Source organism: Dreissena polymorpha, chromosome 3, assembly GCF_020536995.1.
Source record: "Dreissena polymorpha isolate Duluth1 chromosome 3, UMN_Dpol_1.0, whole genome shotgun sequence".
In the NCBI taxonomy this organism is placed as follows: Eukaryota; Metazoa; Mollusca; class Bivalvia; order Myida; family Dreissenidae; genus Dreissena; species Dreissena polymorpha.
This window is the reverse complement of record NC_068357.1, coordinates 74470484-74485409: the sequence shown is the minus strand read 5'-3', so window position 1 is coordinate 74485409 and position 14926 is coordinate 74470484. Positions and strand designations below refer to the sequence as shown.

The following is a 14926-nucleotide window of genomic DNA, read 5'->3' as shown; positions in this document are numbered from 1 at the left end:
AAAAAGTGGTTTATACAAAGACCTATAGATAACACAGATTGGAAACTCTCGTCTTCGCGATAGCGATATGCGATAATATCTAACGGCGGACGCTGGTCACGTGACATCGATTTTGGAGATGCTGGTGTACCTGTAGATTCTTCCCTGTTCCAGCTACTGTCGGCCATTTTGTTTTAAAGCAATCAATTATGGGCAAAGTCAGTCGCCGCAAACAGACATATTGAATATTTTTTTGTGTAAATAAAAATAAGTTTTTATTTTCTTTGTTGATAATGCTTCAGGTTTTGGTAGTTATTATTCTTATGTATTATTAATTTATCTGAATTTGAAAGAGAACACTATATTTGTTCATTTTCGATAATTTTTGAAAAATTGAAAGGCCCAAACGATTTTTGTCAAAAACTTCTTCATTTCTCATCACAGATTGATTAAGTAAGATGGTTATGCTAGGTGAGATGTTAATCTAGGTATGATTAATAAAAAGTAGACGAAAATAAGGCATTTTAAAGGATTTTGCCTTTGTACAATTTTATACTGTTATTTCATTCAATCATTTTCACACCTGTCGCCAAAGTGGTTTGTTTCTTTTTTTAAAACTATTCTATTTCTCATCCCAAATCGTTGAAGTATGGTTTTTATACTAGGAGTGATGTTAATCTAAGGATAATTAATTACAAAAAAACGTAGAAGAAAATGTTCAATTTAAAGGATTTGGCCTTATACAATGTTGGTACAAATTTAAGCTCTTTTCCTCTGTTGTACACGATTGCTGTGACAAACATGTTTTTTTTCTTTTTGATAAACTTTTTCATTTTTCATCCCAAATAGATAAAGTCAGATTTTTATGCTTGGTGATATGTTTATCTAGGTTTGAATTAAACAAACTGGAGGAAAATGTTCATTGTAAAGGATTTTGGCCTTGTACAAAGTTGGTACAATTTTTAGCTCTTATACCCTATTGTACACACCTGTCGTCAAACCTGCTTTGGTTCATTGTAAAAACCTTTGTCATTTTTCATACAAACATAACATCTCCTTCAGTTTGCTAATTGATCCGACAATTAACACGCGCGTGAAATGTTTGTTTTGTTTTCTTTTCGCGAAATCCTAGTCCATGACACTTAGAGCTTTAATTAATTACCAATAGAAAAAAAACTTGGTTACAAACAAAACTTTAATAACCTATAACTCATGAATAAGATCAAAATAAAAAATAGAGAATTAAAAAATTGAAAAAATCCACAGAATCAATATTGAAATAAGACTAACTGAAACCGCTTTTGGATCGAACAATCATAGCGTTTATTATATTGTAATGTTGTTTTTATCAGAGACCTAGATCTATGTGTCCTCATATATCTATCCGTTTTGAAATAATATTATTTTATAAGGTTTTAAATGTTTGAATTAAAAATGTAAACAAGAAAATTTTATCAGCAAAAGCCTTTCAAATAAATTATTCAACGTCATTCTCGCCGCGATTTGGAAATTCTTATAGCGCTATTACTTCAACAATTGCAGAATTATAAATTCTTATTTTAGGTTAATAGAATCGAGATTTTGTAAAAGCATAATTACTCATGTTTATATGACACTTTATTTTATAAAAATCTAATCATTATTGACCAAGTTACAGCCGCCTTTCTATAGCGCCGTAACATTTTCGCATAACTTTGCTCGATATGTCCTTAAGGCCTATAAGATCTAGTACTAGCAGATCATTATGACTTTTCTAAAGCTTTCTTGGAAAAACTCCAGGGCTCGAAATTAGCACTCGCACACTCGCAAAATGCGAGTAAAAATACCGATTGCGAGTTAAGTTGTAAGCCACTAGTATTTGTTTGCGAGTAAATAAATAGTGAAAAGAAATGAGTAGGTATAATGCTGCTCGACATCATGATCGCTAAATCTTAGGTCAATTTATAGAACGCCCGAATACCCTTATGTGGAAGCGCGCACTTTGTATGTAGACTTGTATATACAGATACGCGGATGGTATTGGTACAAAGGAAGTGAAACAGTCGACTATTCACACATGTTCGAAAAATGTTTGAAGCGAAAAATAACTTGTCACTTTATTCCCACACACAGAAATAACACAAAATATACATAATACAAAACATAAAGCAAAGTTAACCGTTTAGTTAGAAAAAAACGGATTGTAAATCCTACTACAAAAACATTGAATAAGTGGGAAAAATAACTTAAAATAAGACTAAAACTTGTTGTAGATGAAGATGGTCAATCAACCTGATGTGGGCCCTTATGGTCCATTGAGGAACTGATATCTTTGTATGGTTGCAGAAATAAACTGTGTATACATGTTAAGTACTAAACTAATGTCCAATGTTTTTTATGTTTCCATCAAAATTTGCGAGAATGTTTTTGATTTTGCGAGTTGGTATTAAAGCTGCTCGCAATTTTTTGCAAGTAGAACAAAAGTTTAATTCGAGCCCTGAACTCCTGTTGTTCCTGTTATTGGGATAATTTTTGGCAAATTCACACCTCTAAGCTTCAGGCGACTTTCCAAGATCTAGTATTCCTTATTACAACACCTAACTTCTTTTTAAAACAAAGTTTCAGTTTGAGGTAAATGTTTCATTTTTGACAATGAATTCGATTAACTTGGACCTTGGAGATATTTTTAAACTTTTGGAGGGCCAGATTCCTAGAGATGAAGGAGTTACTTGGGGCACACAAAAATGAAAGAATATTGCCATACTTCAAATCATTTCAAAATAGGGTTTATCAGCTATGTTAGATTCAGGCACAGATATACCAGGGGCCGGCATGTGCCCCCGGGCCCCCCCCCCCAGCAACTAAAGCCTTATTTTTCGTGTGTTTTTTTTTTTGTGAAACCAACTTGGTCAGATGTACCGATTTCCCGATTTCCGACAGAGGGAGTGCCCCTGCCAACCTTGCTGCCTACTATCAACACTCTGGGGGGGTGGGGTGCACCTGTTGTATGTTTAACACTCCATAATATCACTGTAGCAACAATCTCTAAAGTGGGATATGCGCTCTGTTAGGCAGTTAGATCTTAAGCGTCTGGATAACAGTGAGCGTCTGTCATTTACACAAAATAAGCGTCTGGATGATCTCGAACATGGCTTTGATAGCAAGTATACCAAAAAGTAATGTATTGTCAGATGTCATAACCATGGGAACGTTAAATAAGGAGCTGTTTCTTGCGGTATATAATACAGTTTCACCAAATTGTCTTCCAAACAATGATGCCTGCTGGATCAAATTTTTGGTCCATCCAAAAAAACAAAAAGCACAGAGTCAGACTCGGAGCCAAAGTTGTTGAGGGTAAGGTAAGAATTAATTAAACAAAATAGTTTTGTATTATAACCCGTTTATTGCACTAACTTTTGTCATTATGTTAATTATGTTTAACTCTAAAATATTGAACTGAAAGAACAAAAAATGAGTTTAAATTTATTGAAACATTTCTTTATACTGCTAGTAATATATAACGAATAAAGCCCATACAATTAAATATGTCTGTTCCTCTCTATATACATCTTGTAGATATACATCTTATTAAAATTATTGAACTTAATGAAAAGTTGTGTGCACGTTAATTCAGCTTTTGTATTTTCAACTAATAACATTCACATTTAATCACATTTTATATAAGCTCTGATAATATATGGTTATTGCAATATTGATCAGACCAACAGTATTAATCTATATTTTGAAATAAAATCTTTGTGTAGAACTGACTTCAACTGAATTTTAGTTTTTTGACATTTCAAAATACTCTCTCTTTTTTATTTTCAGAAGACAAGAGTCCTGTAACCTATTACCGTAATTTTCGGATTATATGTCGCACCGGAATGTAAGACGCATCCCCTTTTTTTTTACATTATTTTATTTTTGTCCATACATAAGACGCTCCGGCGTAAACGACGCACATAAATCATCATTAAATATTCCAAAAAAAGCAGTCACACATGTTTATCCATTAAATGTTTAATCCTCTTTCATGTTTTATTTCAGATAGAAAATTCATCTTAAAAACGATGCTGGCATTTGTTCTCTCACGTGCTCATTGTATTTATATATTTTTTTCCATTAAATTTATTTGAACGTATTAATTTTAACAAAAACGTCATTCAGAACAATGTATTACTGGTAATATTTGACCCTATCTGCAAGCCGTTGCATTTGCACATTTGTATCTGTTTTGTCAAAACATCGCAGAGTAAACACTGCTGATCATGTTTTCACAATTACCAAAATTAAATCTAGTCTTGACCAGATTTTCCTGTAAATCAGTAAACAGAACATTATCTGTTTCAATAATAAACTACCTAAATGAGCGTAACGTCAAAGATACAGCATTCTCTTCGCTACACAGTTTTTCTTCAACAGTGTATACACCCACGCTAATTTTCGCGCGCTTTCTAACAGAACAAAGAAAAGTACATGAGCTATAGATGTGACTAGCGTAAACGTGGCGTTAGCAATAAAATTGGAAATACGAATTTAAATAAGCGCATTTGATAATACAACAAAACAAAATAAAAAACAATTATTGTGTAATAAACTGCATTTAGGCTATAAATGCAGCATTTGCTGTTTCATAAAAAATAAATGTACCATTTTATTAAAATAGTATAGCGATGTTTGTTTGTTTTAATGTGTATTGTTTGCAAAACTTTTGAAGCATGAAGTATACCGGCATTCTAAAATTGGTAACACAAGCATTTTTATGATGAATATTAAAATGAGGCCTGTTATGAGAAGGGCTAATATTCTTGTAGTGATAATCTTTATACAAGTGTGCAGACTTGTGGTGTACCAGGCTTACCAATCAAAGCTTTTAATCCACACTGGGGACATCGTCTCCCATGGAAAGATTATGTTCGTTCATCTATCGCAGATGGTTAAAGGGTATTTGAGACCTCAGGTTTGCAGACATGTGGTATCGCAGGCATACCAATAAACACTTTTAATGCACACTGGGGACATCGCTGACGGATTCTCCGATGTCGACGACCATGGCGAATAAATGATGTGAATCTTTATTGTGCCGTATCTGATTGTATACTTATTGTTGTATACTCTGCTACTCATTGATATTGTGTTTTTAACCAGGTTTTCCGAAGGAAAAAACTGGTTATTAGATTGGCGAATGCGGGCGGGCTGGCAGGCTGGCTGGCTGGCTGGCGGGCTGGCGGGCTGGCTGGCGGGCTGGCGGGCGGGCGGAACAAGCTTGTCCAGGCCATAACTATGTCGTTAATTGTCAGATTTTAAAATCATTTGGCACATTTGTTCACCATCATTGGACGGTGTGTCGCGCGAAATAATTACGTCGATATCTCCAAGGTCAAGGTCACACTTTGAGTTCAAAGGTCAAAAATGGCCATAAAAGAGCTTGTCCTGGCCATAACAATGTCATTCATTGTGAGATTTTAAAATCATTTGGCACATTTGTTCACCATCATGGGACGGTGTGTCGCACGAAAGAATCACGTCAATATCTCCAATGTCAAGGTCGCCACAACTAAAAATAGATTTAAAAAAAAAAAAAAACTTACAAAGGGGGTTAATTTTGTTTGTTCATTTCAAAAGTTCAGTTTGAGTTTTCTCCCTTTATCAGATTTTTTTTTCACAATGAAAACCTGGTTTTGTGACAATTTTGTCCCTTGTTTTATTGTACTTTGTTATTTTTGGTTTCAAATTGTTGTAAAAATCGCAAGGTTAGCTCGTAAAATAAATTTAGCAGACGACTACTTTTTTTGTTGCGATGTTTTTTTTACGTTACGGTACTGTATAGTAACCCAATAGTATCGTTAGTAGTGTGTAACCGACTATGTGTAAAATAAAATTGTGTTACAAAAACAGCGAAACAAATTACCAGCAATGGTTATCAAACTCGCGTATTTATGCAATTCTGACTTTAAAATTTGACATTCTGACTTTGGAAAAATCGATTTTGTACATACATAAGACGCTCCGGGGCATACAACGCATGTTACTTTTGCCTGTAAAAAAAGTCGCGACTGTTACATTGTGTTACAAAACATCCCCCCCCCCTATGCATTTGTTTTCAGTGGAACAAATTTTGTGCCCCCACAGTTAGGTCCTCTCTGGATCAGGCCCTCAGAGATTGACACTATGTTGCAGAGGTCCATGATCTCTGTCCTCATCCCTTGCTTGTTCTTCCCTCTCTCTTTCACAAGAACTTTTTCGGTCAATGACAGAAGGGCTTCATTGACATTGTTGGTCAATGTAATTGTCTATGATGACGTTCAAGGCTGCAAACTTGCCACCTATCTTAGCTTGGAATGCCTCTGCTATCTCAGGATCTTTCAGTTTCTCCAAGTCAAATCTAATGGGTACTTAGTTTTGCGCTTGTTCTTTAACTGCAGCTTGATGCTTGTGAGCAATTAGTCATGGTCACTGCACCACAAAATGTTCTTGTGTTTGCCTTTTTGATGCTGGACTTGAGCTGGACTATGTAATTCGTGTCAAGATTTACATTTACATATATAATATATCTATAAACAAACATGATTAATGTCACTTAGTTTGACTTAGCTGTCAGGACAACAATTTAGTCACACGTTCATCAGTCAAATTTGATTTGAATTCTTGGATATTTGACTAAAAATCTACTCATGATCATTAGTGGTGAAGATAAACTTAACATACTTGATATAACATCAAATGCATGCTTGAGTAATCTGTAGATCTCTTAATGACCATGTTATTACATGACTTGACAGTCCAATAATGGCAGATGGCTGTTTAATGGTCAATCTAGCAAAAATGAAAGGTTTAATTTGTGTCAATATTTGTAGAAGAAAGGACTCCAATATGGTGATATGTCCTTTTTCTTTCTGAATGAATTAGACAGCCACATTCGAAATGTTATACTAGCAGGTTACATTTTGATCTGTCATTTAAAAATCAAGTTCACTTGGGTATTCTCCTTTTATTGTTAATTTTCTTTAATAGATTTTTTTTGGGATTAAAAATATTTGGACTGGTTTGTGGATTTTTTTGTTCTACAACTGTATAAGAAAATTTTGCCAATCTGTTATATTTTTTCATTGTAATAGTTTGCATTTGAACTTTGCCATTAATAAATGCCAGTTGGCGCTTGTTGTAGTGATCATTTGCCCACAATTTGGAGAGCGAAAATATTAAAAGAATTTAAGAGCATTTTGCAGATAATACTTTTTTTTATTGCTATATTGTAACAAAAGTCATGAACAAGCATAGCTTTCATGGTTTGGGACTATTTGACATTAGACAGGACAGGCATTTAATTAGTGAACAGATAGCAAGATGATACTGTATCTGCCTTAATAATATGGTCTCTACATAATTACCTTATCATTGTACAGGGCAATTGTTTTGTCTAGTCAATTGGTGGGGGTCTGTGTTTCCATCAAAATGGTTTCATACCATTTGTTTCCTGGTGTTTTTAACTGTCCTATGTGCTCTAGAATTGAGAGGAAATAGTGGATTCAAGGATATATAGTGGTTAATGTCTCTGAAAGTTTCTTGTTCTGATTCTCAAGAAAATATGCGTGTTACTTTGGAACTAAGTGAAACTGGTTTGTTTATGTGGTCCAAATTTAAAAAATGACCGTAATTCTCAGGGTTATGTATTGTCACTCAAAATAAGGTGAACTTAAAGCTTTTGTCAATTTGTTAATATTCATAACTAGCGCACATAACGGTAAAAAATGTTATAAATTTGAAATTAGTTGAATTTTGTATTAGTTCTGTTGTTTACTGTGAAGCAATAACATACAATAAATAAAACTCATACCCGAAGGTAGTCCTAATAAAGCTGGCTTAAAAGTGAATTGATTCTGCTTGTTGTATAATATCTCCAGACAAAAGACATAGGGATATAGAAATTGTAAGCATCCTCTTGTCTGTGTGGGTGACTGTATGTTTCCGTCCGTCACAATCTTCTGTGTGCAACTCCCACATTTGCATGCATGTTTTTGCATAATGTTACAGACATACCCGTAGCCAGGGGGTGCGTTGGGTGCGTTGACACACCCAATGTTTTTTGACTAGTAAAAACGTGTACTATAAGTTGCACCAAACTTTATTCGACGCAAAAACAGTTATTTATCTTTTCCCTGAATCCAGTGAGCCTTCGTATTTAAGCGTTACAATAATGTTGAATTCAATAGGCTACCAACAGGTCACCATTTAATTAAATTTCTCTATGAAGTCATTTCCAAGATAGACCGTGATTTTATTTAAAAAATTTAACCGCAGAATTGCTGAAATCAATAAAAGTTTTGACATCAACATGTGAGAAGATCTATGCTTTTATAATGAATTTAAACCGTTATAACATTTGATCAGGTGGATGTTAATGTTTAATATTCGTTAATTGATACGGATCTTGAGCATAATGGGCAAATACGTCCTTTTTTCAATGTCCTGGTATACACTGTTAAGGACTTTGAGACCAAAGGGCTAGTAGTTTGTGGTTAAAGGGTCTTTATGAAGCCCTAAGTTTTATATTTTCTGAAATTCGTTTAGAAAACAGATAACTAATTTGTTAAAAATAGTTGTTAAAAGTAAAAGTAACCATTTATACCATTTTGCTTCTGTTTAGTATTCAGGGTGCAGAATCAGCCTGGTTTTCAGGTATTTACACAGGGCTGGACAGAATGTAAACACACTGTTCAGAACTTTATTTTTACAAATATGTCATGTTATTGAAATACATTTGCAAAAATCTTTAGTGCATAAAAGACAGTTTTACTTGCAGTTTGTGCCGATCCTTCTAGGGATGAAAGAGGTTAACCGGTTAACCTACAGAAACGACCAATTAACAGGTTACATTTTCGGGAAAAGGTTAACCTGGAAAAATATATGATTATGTTTTTTTCAGTGAATATTTCGTACAATTTTACATTTTTCGCGTGACATACTGCCAACTTGCGCGGGCGACTAGTTAAAACAACATGCCGCACCATCGACTGTAATCAATAACGTGTCAACAGTCAAAGTAATCAAGCAATTAATCAATACCTTTGTGATAACAAATAAGGGGTACGTTTTGATAACTGACACTACTGGTATTTTGACTCGCTAAAATTTAACTAGCGAACTGCGGTGAGTGGGAGCTTATAGCGAAGACGTAATTGACACGTTTATTGAACTCGCGATAAAAAAACAGTTGAGACATTGGACGGCTTATTTTGATGTTTTGTTAACCAATATCAAACACTGATTGCTCGCAAAATACCGTGTTTATAAGTAACAATTTTATCACGAATTGAATTCGTAGTTAAAATCTTGACGAGTTGTCGTTTTTCTTTATCAAAAATTAATATCATTATGATAATTTACGTCCAATGATTCCACCATAACCGTCCGATGCAAGTTCTGTTTAAGAAAGCAAATCATTAACTATTTAAATAATTAAACATCAATTAAAAATATTAAAAATTAATAAACCCGTTAAATTTAGTATTTGTGTAATTGCGTAAAATGTGCGCGCTATGGTACGTCGACAAACATATGTAACTATCAGTTTTGAAATCATAATACTTAGTTACTTCGCTATTACATAAATGTACTGATTTTATTAAAATATTCAACCTTTTTTCATAACTATTCCTCTGTTGTGCTTTTCTTTTCTCTTTAAAAAAATAAATATATATTAGCATACATGCCATACGTCCCGGATTGTCCGGGACAGTCCCGGAAATGAAGAACTTGTCCCGCTGTCCCGGAAATCTGTCAAATGTCCCGGAATTTACAAAATCCATATATACATGTACCTTATCTAAGGCTTAACTGCACTCTGTGTATATCTGCAGCGTCTCCATGACAATGCCTACCCGAATAGGCAGACTACGCTATGTGTCAAAATCGATCAATTTACAGGGGTCCTGTTATCATATCGATTGTCTCACGTTCGCGGTCAAACCGAAAAGGCGGCATTGTTTAATGTGGTTGTTAATTGACTTTAATCTACTACGTCATTATTTCCCACTGCGTAAGGGCAAAGGATAGTTGTTCACACCCCTGAAGTCCAACATCGCTGAGTAAAAAAATTAAAAGCAGTTTATGTTCGCACGTTTAACCGACAAAGAAGTTGAGTAAAAAAGTAAGCATATAAAATCCTCACTAGGTTTATTATTGTCTTGTTCTAAACCCCCAGTGAATGAATGAATAAAGGCGTATCAACAACTACGCGTTACAAACCGGTCTTAATAACAATACTGCAGTGACGTCACCATCTATGTTTAGAACGCTTACACTGAAAACACGTGGCTTGTATCTAGTAACGGAAGTAGTAATGTTTATTTTGACGTTAATAGATCAAGTGTATTTCGGATATAGGCTTTCGAACTTTTGCAATTAACGATGCGAAACAAAAAAAAAATTGTACCAAAATTGCTATGTCTATAAATATCGGTACATTTTATACATGTCCCGGAAAATCCGCAAAAGTCCCGGACAATTTAACTCAATGTCCCGGAATTGGTCTGAAAAATTATGGCATGTATGATATTAGCATATCTTGTAAAACATGTCTGAACTGTATTGCTTTGTAAATCACTATGTTGTATGATCATATACATGTTTACATTGTATGTATGATATTGAATTAAAAAAAATATAAAAAAATATTCAACTTACATTTCGTTCAAAATTAATTTTATGTGTGTCCTTTATTTTACGCACATTTTTTTATTGTATAATGAAAATCAAACGATACTACTTCGGCTACAAACGCTAAAATGCAAGCAACAAAATATGCAATTAGCGAATAAGAATAGATGCGGATTCGTTGAACACACATGACCCACTTTACATCGAATTGAAAGGGAAAAACGTTTCTATATTAGGCCAATTTGAGTTTCAAAAATTATAACAGAATGAACAAAGAAACACACCATTTTTGTGAGCGATACGGCGCGAAGGTAATATAAGCGGCCAACCCAAAAATAAGTTAATAACACGTGAAAATGAACATTGTGTAGTTCTTTAATTTTTTACTCTTATTCATTTACGCAGGAAAACTAAATAAAATATATAGCATATGTTTGCAAAATTATGAAAATATCTTTTACAATTCATTTTATTACGAAACTGGATTGTTATCAACCCAAGCGATTTCAAATTTGAAATTACTTTTGTTTCTACAGAGCGGTATGACATATTTTACGTACTCTAAATGATTTTAACTACTTTAGGCGTTTCGATTAACCGGTTAATAATCGGTTACGGAAAAAGGTTAACCGGTTAATCATTTGTGTAACCTCTTGCATCCCTATTGAGAATACATCTGAAATCGGTGACAAAAAATCAATTTGCGTGAAGGATATTTGTGCAGTATAAATGAAAAAGAACACATGCTTATTATATAAAGTAATTCTGATGTATTTCACATTGACATACGCAGCTTTAAAATCTATCTTTTATGCACTGGTTGAAATTCTTAAGAAAAATTGTTTAACAAAGTTATTTGGAAAAAAGCAGCACTTACTGGTGTGTTGACTTCCATAAACAAAGTCACATGATCCTGCAACCTGGTATTGATGCAACTTAGAGATGACCCATTTTTATGCCCCCCTTCCAAGAAGAGGGGGTATATTTGTTAAACAGTGTTTGTTGTACAATACACTATTAGCACGTTTAGAGCAATGCTAGGCCTCTGGTACTATCCATAGTAGCAGACAAACAATTGTTTTGAAAAAAGTCAAATATTTATTTCCTTTTCATTTGCTTGACTTATGAATGGTAAAATTTTTGAATGGTAAAATACACTAATTTTATCAAGATTCCAATAAATAATGATATTTTATATCGTTCTTCAGTTTTTTTCCTTCTCTGTGACCCGCCAAAAAACGGCCTTTTCCCCTCGGATTTTTCCCCCTCATCTGGTTAATTTTGCCCTAGATTTCATTCCTCCTCCCCCCCAAAATAACTAAATAAAGATTTCTTTTTAACCTTAAATATATAAGTTAACCTGATCCAGTGTAGAAAATACAAAAATAGAAAAATATTGCATAATTAAATTATCTGTTGCCTTGAATTTGTTTTAAAAACGGTAAAATATGTTAAATTGATTATTTAATACTTACCTTATTTTCCCCAAAATCTGGCGTTTGCGCGATTTTTTCCCCTAAATCCGGCGTTTCGAGCAATTTTCTTCTCCTAAAAAAGGCCAGGCCATTTCCCCAAAATCAGATAAAACCCTCTGTTCTTATTGTTATCCCCCGCCGTAGGTGGAGGGATATTGTTTTGGCGTTGTCCGTCTTTCCGACCGTCCGTCCGGCACTTTTGGGTCCAGACCCATATCTTGGAAGTGCTTTGGCGGATTTCAATGAAACTTGGTATGAGTATATATATGGATAATAGGATGATGCACACCAAATGGCATTGTACACCATCTGTTAATAACAGAGTTATGGCCCTTTGTATCTTGGAAAAATGCTTTTTAGCTCATCTATTTTTTGAAAAAAAATATGAGCTATTGTCATCACCTTGGCGTCGGCGTCCGGTTAAGTTTTGCGTTTAGGTCCACTTTTCTCAGAAAGTATCAATGCTATTGCATTCAAACTTGGTACACTTACTTACTATCACGAGGGGACTGGGCAGGCAAAGTAAGATAACTCTGGCGTGCATTTTGACAGAATTATATGCCCTTTTTATACTTAGAAAATTGAAAATTTTGGTTAAGTTTTGTGTTTAGGTCCATGTTATTCCTTAAGTATCAAAGCTATTGCTTTCATACTTGCAACACTTACTAACTATCATAAGGGGACTGTGCAGGCAAAGTAATGTAACTCTGACTGGCATTTTGACAGAATTATGTGCCCTTTTTATACTTAGAAAATTGAAAATTTCGTTGAATTTTGTGTTTAGATCCAGTTTTTTCCTACAGTACCAAAGCTATTGCTTTCATACTTGCAACACTTATTAACTATTATAAGGGGACTGTGCAGGCAAAGTTATGTAACTCTGACTGGCATTTGGACGGAATTATGGGCCCTTTATACTTAGAAAATTGAAAATTTTGTTAAGTTTTGTGTTTTGGTCCACTTTACCCCTAAACTATCATAGATATTGCTTTCATACTTGGAACACTCACAAACTATCATAAGGGTACAGTAAAAGGACAAGTTGCATAACTCTGGTTGTCATTTTTACGGAATTATGGCCCTTTTTTGACTTAGTAACTTTAATATATGGTTATATTTTGTGTTTCGATCCACTTTACTTCTTAAGTATCAAGGCTATTGCTTTCAAACTTCAAATACTTTCATGCTATCATGAGGTTACTGTACCTGGCAAGTTGAATTTTACCTTGACCTTTGAATGACCTTGACTCTCAAGGTCAAATTATTAAATTTTGCTAAAAATGCCATAACTTCTTTATTTATGATTAGATTTGATTGATACTTTGACAAAACTACTCTTACCTGACATACCGTGACAATAGACTCCACCCAAACCATCCCCCGTGCCCTCCCCCCTCCCCCCCCCCCCCCCCCCCCCCCCCGAATCAACCCCCCCTATTTTTTTTTTTTTTTTTTTTTTAAGATCATCTCACAAATGACCACCACACCCTCACACTATACTATACCCCCCCCCACCCCACCCCCAAATTGTTTTTTTTTTAAACGGTTAAAAAACACAAATATTTATTTTTATTATTTTATGTTTGAAATACCGTCCAACCATCGCACCCAAGAATACCCCCCTCCCCCCCCCCCCCCCCCCCCCCCCCGAATCCCCCCCCCTATTTTTTAAATTTTTTTTTGCATTTTTTTTTCCGCATTTTTGGAAGATAGTGTAATAAATGTCCACGCCCCCACACTATACACCCCTCTTCACTCCACCCCTCCCTCCTTTGTGATTGAAAATGAGAGTCCCTTCACCTTTAAACAGAAAATAGATGAGCGGTCTGCACCCGCAAGGCGGTGCTCTTGTTTGTGTCAGGAGCCATATCTTGGAAGTGCTTTGGCGGTTTTTATTGAAACTTGGTATGAGTATATATATGGATAAGAGGATGATGCACGCCAAATGGCATTGTACACCATTGGATAATAAAGGCCCTTTGTATCTTGAAAAAATGCTTTATTGAGTGTCAAATATAACACTTTTGTGTCCAGAAGCATATTGGCAGGGGATATCAATTCAACGAATTTGCTTGTTGATTTTACTTTCTATAAATGTTTTGTTGCATGTGTAAACAAAGTATTTTTGCGCATACTAGTGTCGGGTTAAACACCGTATAATGTAATGCATTTCCGTGACTGGTCGATAAAGATGGTAAATGAAAAACGGTAATGGGAAATACATGTATGTTATATTATATACATGTCGATCTGTCACTGAATATGGTCAATGAAATGGAAATTTCTTATAAAAATGCTCTATAACTTTCAGTCTCTAAATACAGATAAACCAGAATGCAGTGTTTTACGTTTCATTTTCAAAATGTTTCTAGGGGAAGGACCTTCAAACCCCCGATTGCAAGAGGGGAACACCACTTCGTTGCTCAATAACATTCGTTGATTGGAAAATTCGCACCCCCCTTTTCAAAACCCTGGCTACGGGCCTGACAGAACAGTTACCTGCAAATACTACAGTGCATTTGTCAAGTTTTTGTAATTGAGTTATTTTAAAGGATGTTGTACTCCTTCGTTTAATATTACATAAAAAAAGCCTCTTTACGCAGCTACTACCTTTTGCATGAGATTTTTAATGAATTTTTGCAAACTGTGACTTAGGTAGGACTTAATATAAGGGGTCAAAGTTTATCTGCTCAAATGGTATGCATTTTTCCCTTATAAATACTTTAAAATTCCTCTCTCAATATAAACATCCTTTCCTGCACAATTAAAGGAAAAATATTAATGATACTATAAAGGCTTAGGAAGAAATACTCAAAAATATTTTTTATGCCCCC

General features: G+C 34.6%; 1 protein-coding gene across 2 annotated transcripts in view; it reads left to right on the top strand.

The window, feature by feature from the left end:
• Window positions 1-14926, top strand: part of LOC127874777 (pleckstrin homology domain-containing family G member 1-like) — a 290411-nt gene that overhangs the window by 152381 nt on the left and 123104 nt on the right. The gene's annotated exons all lie outside the window — the stretch shown is intronic.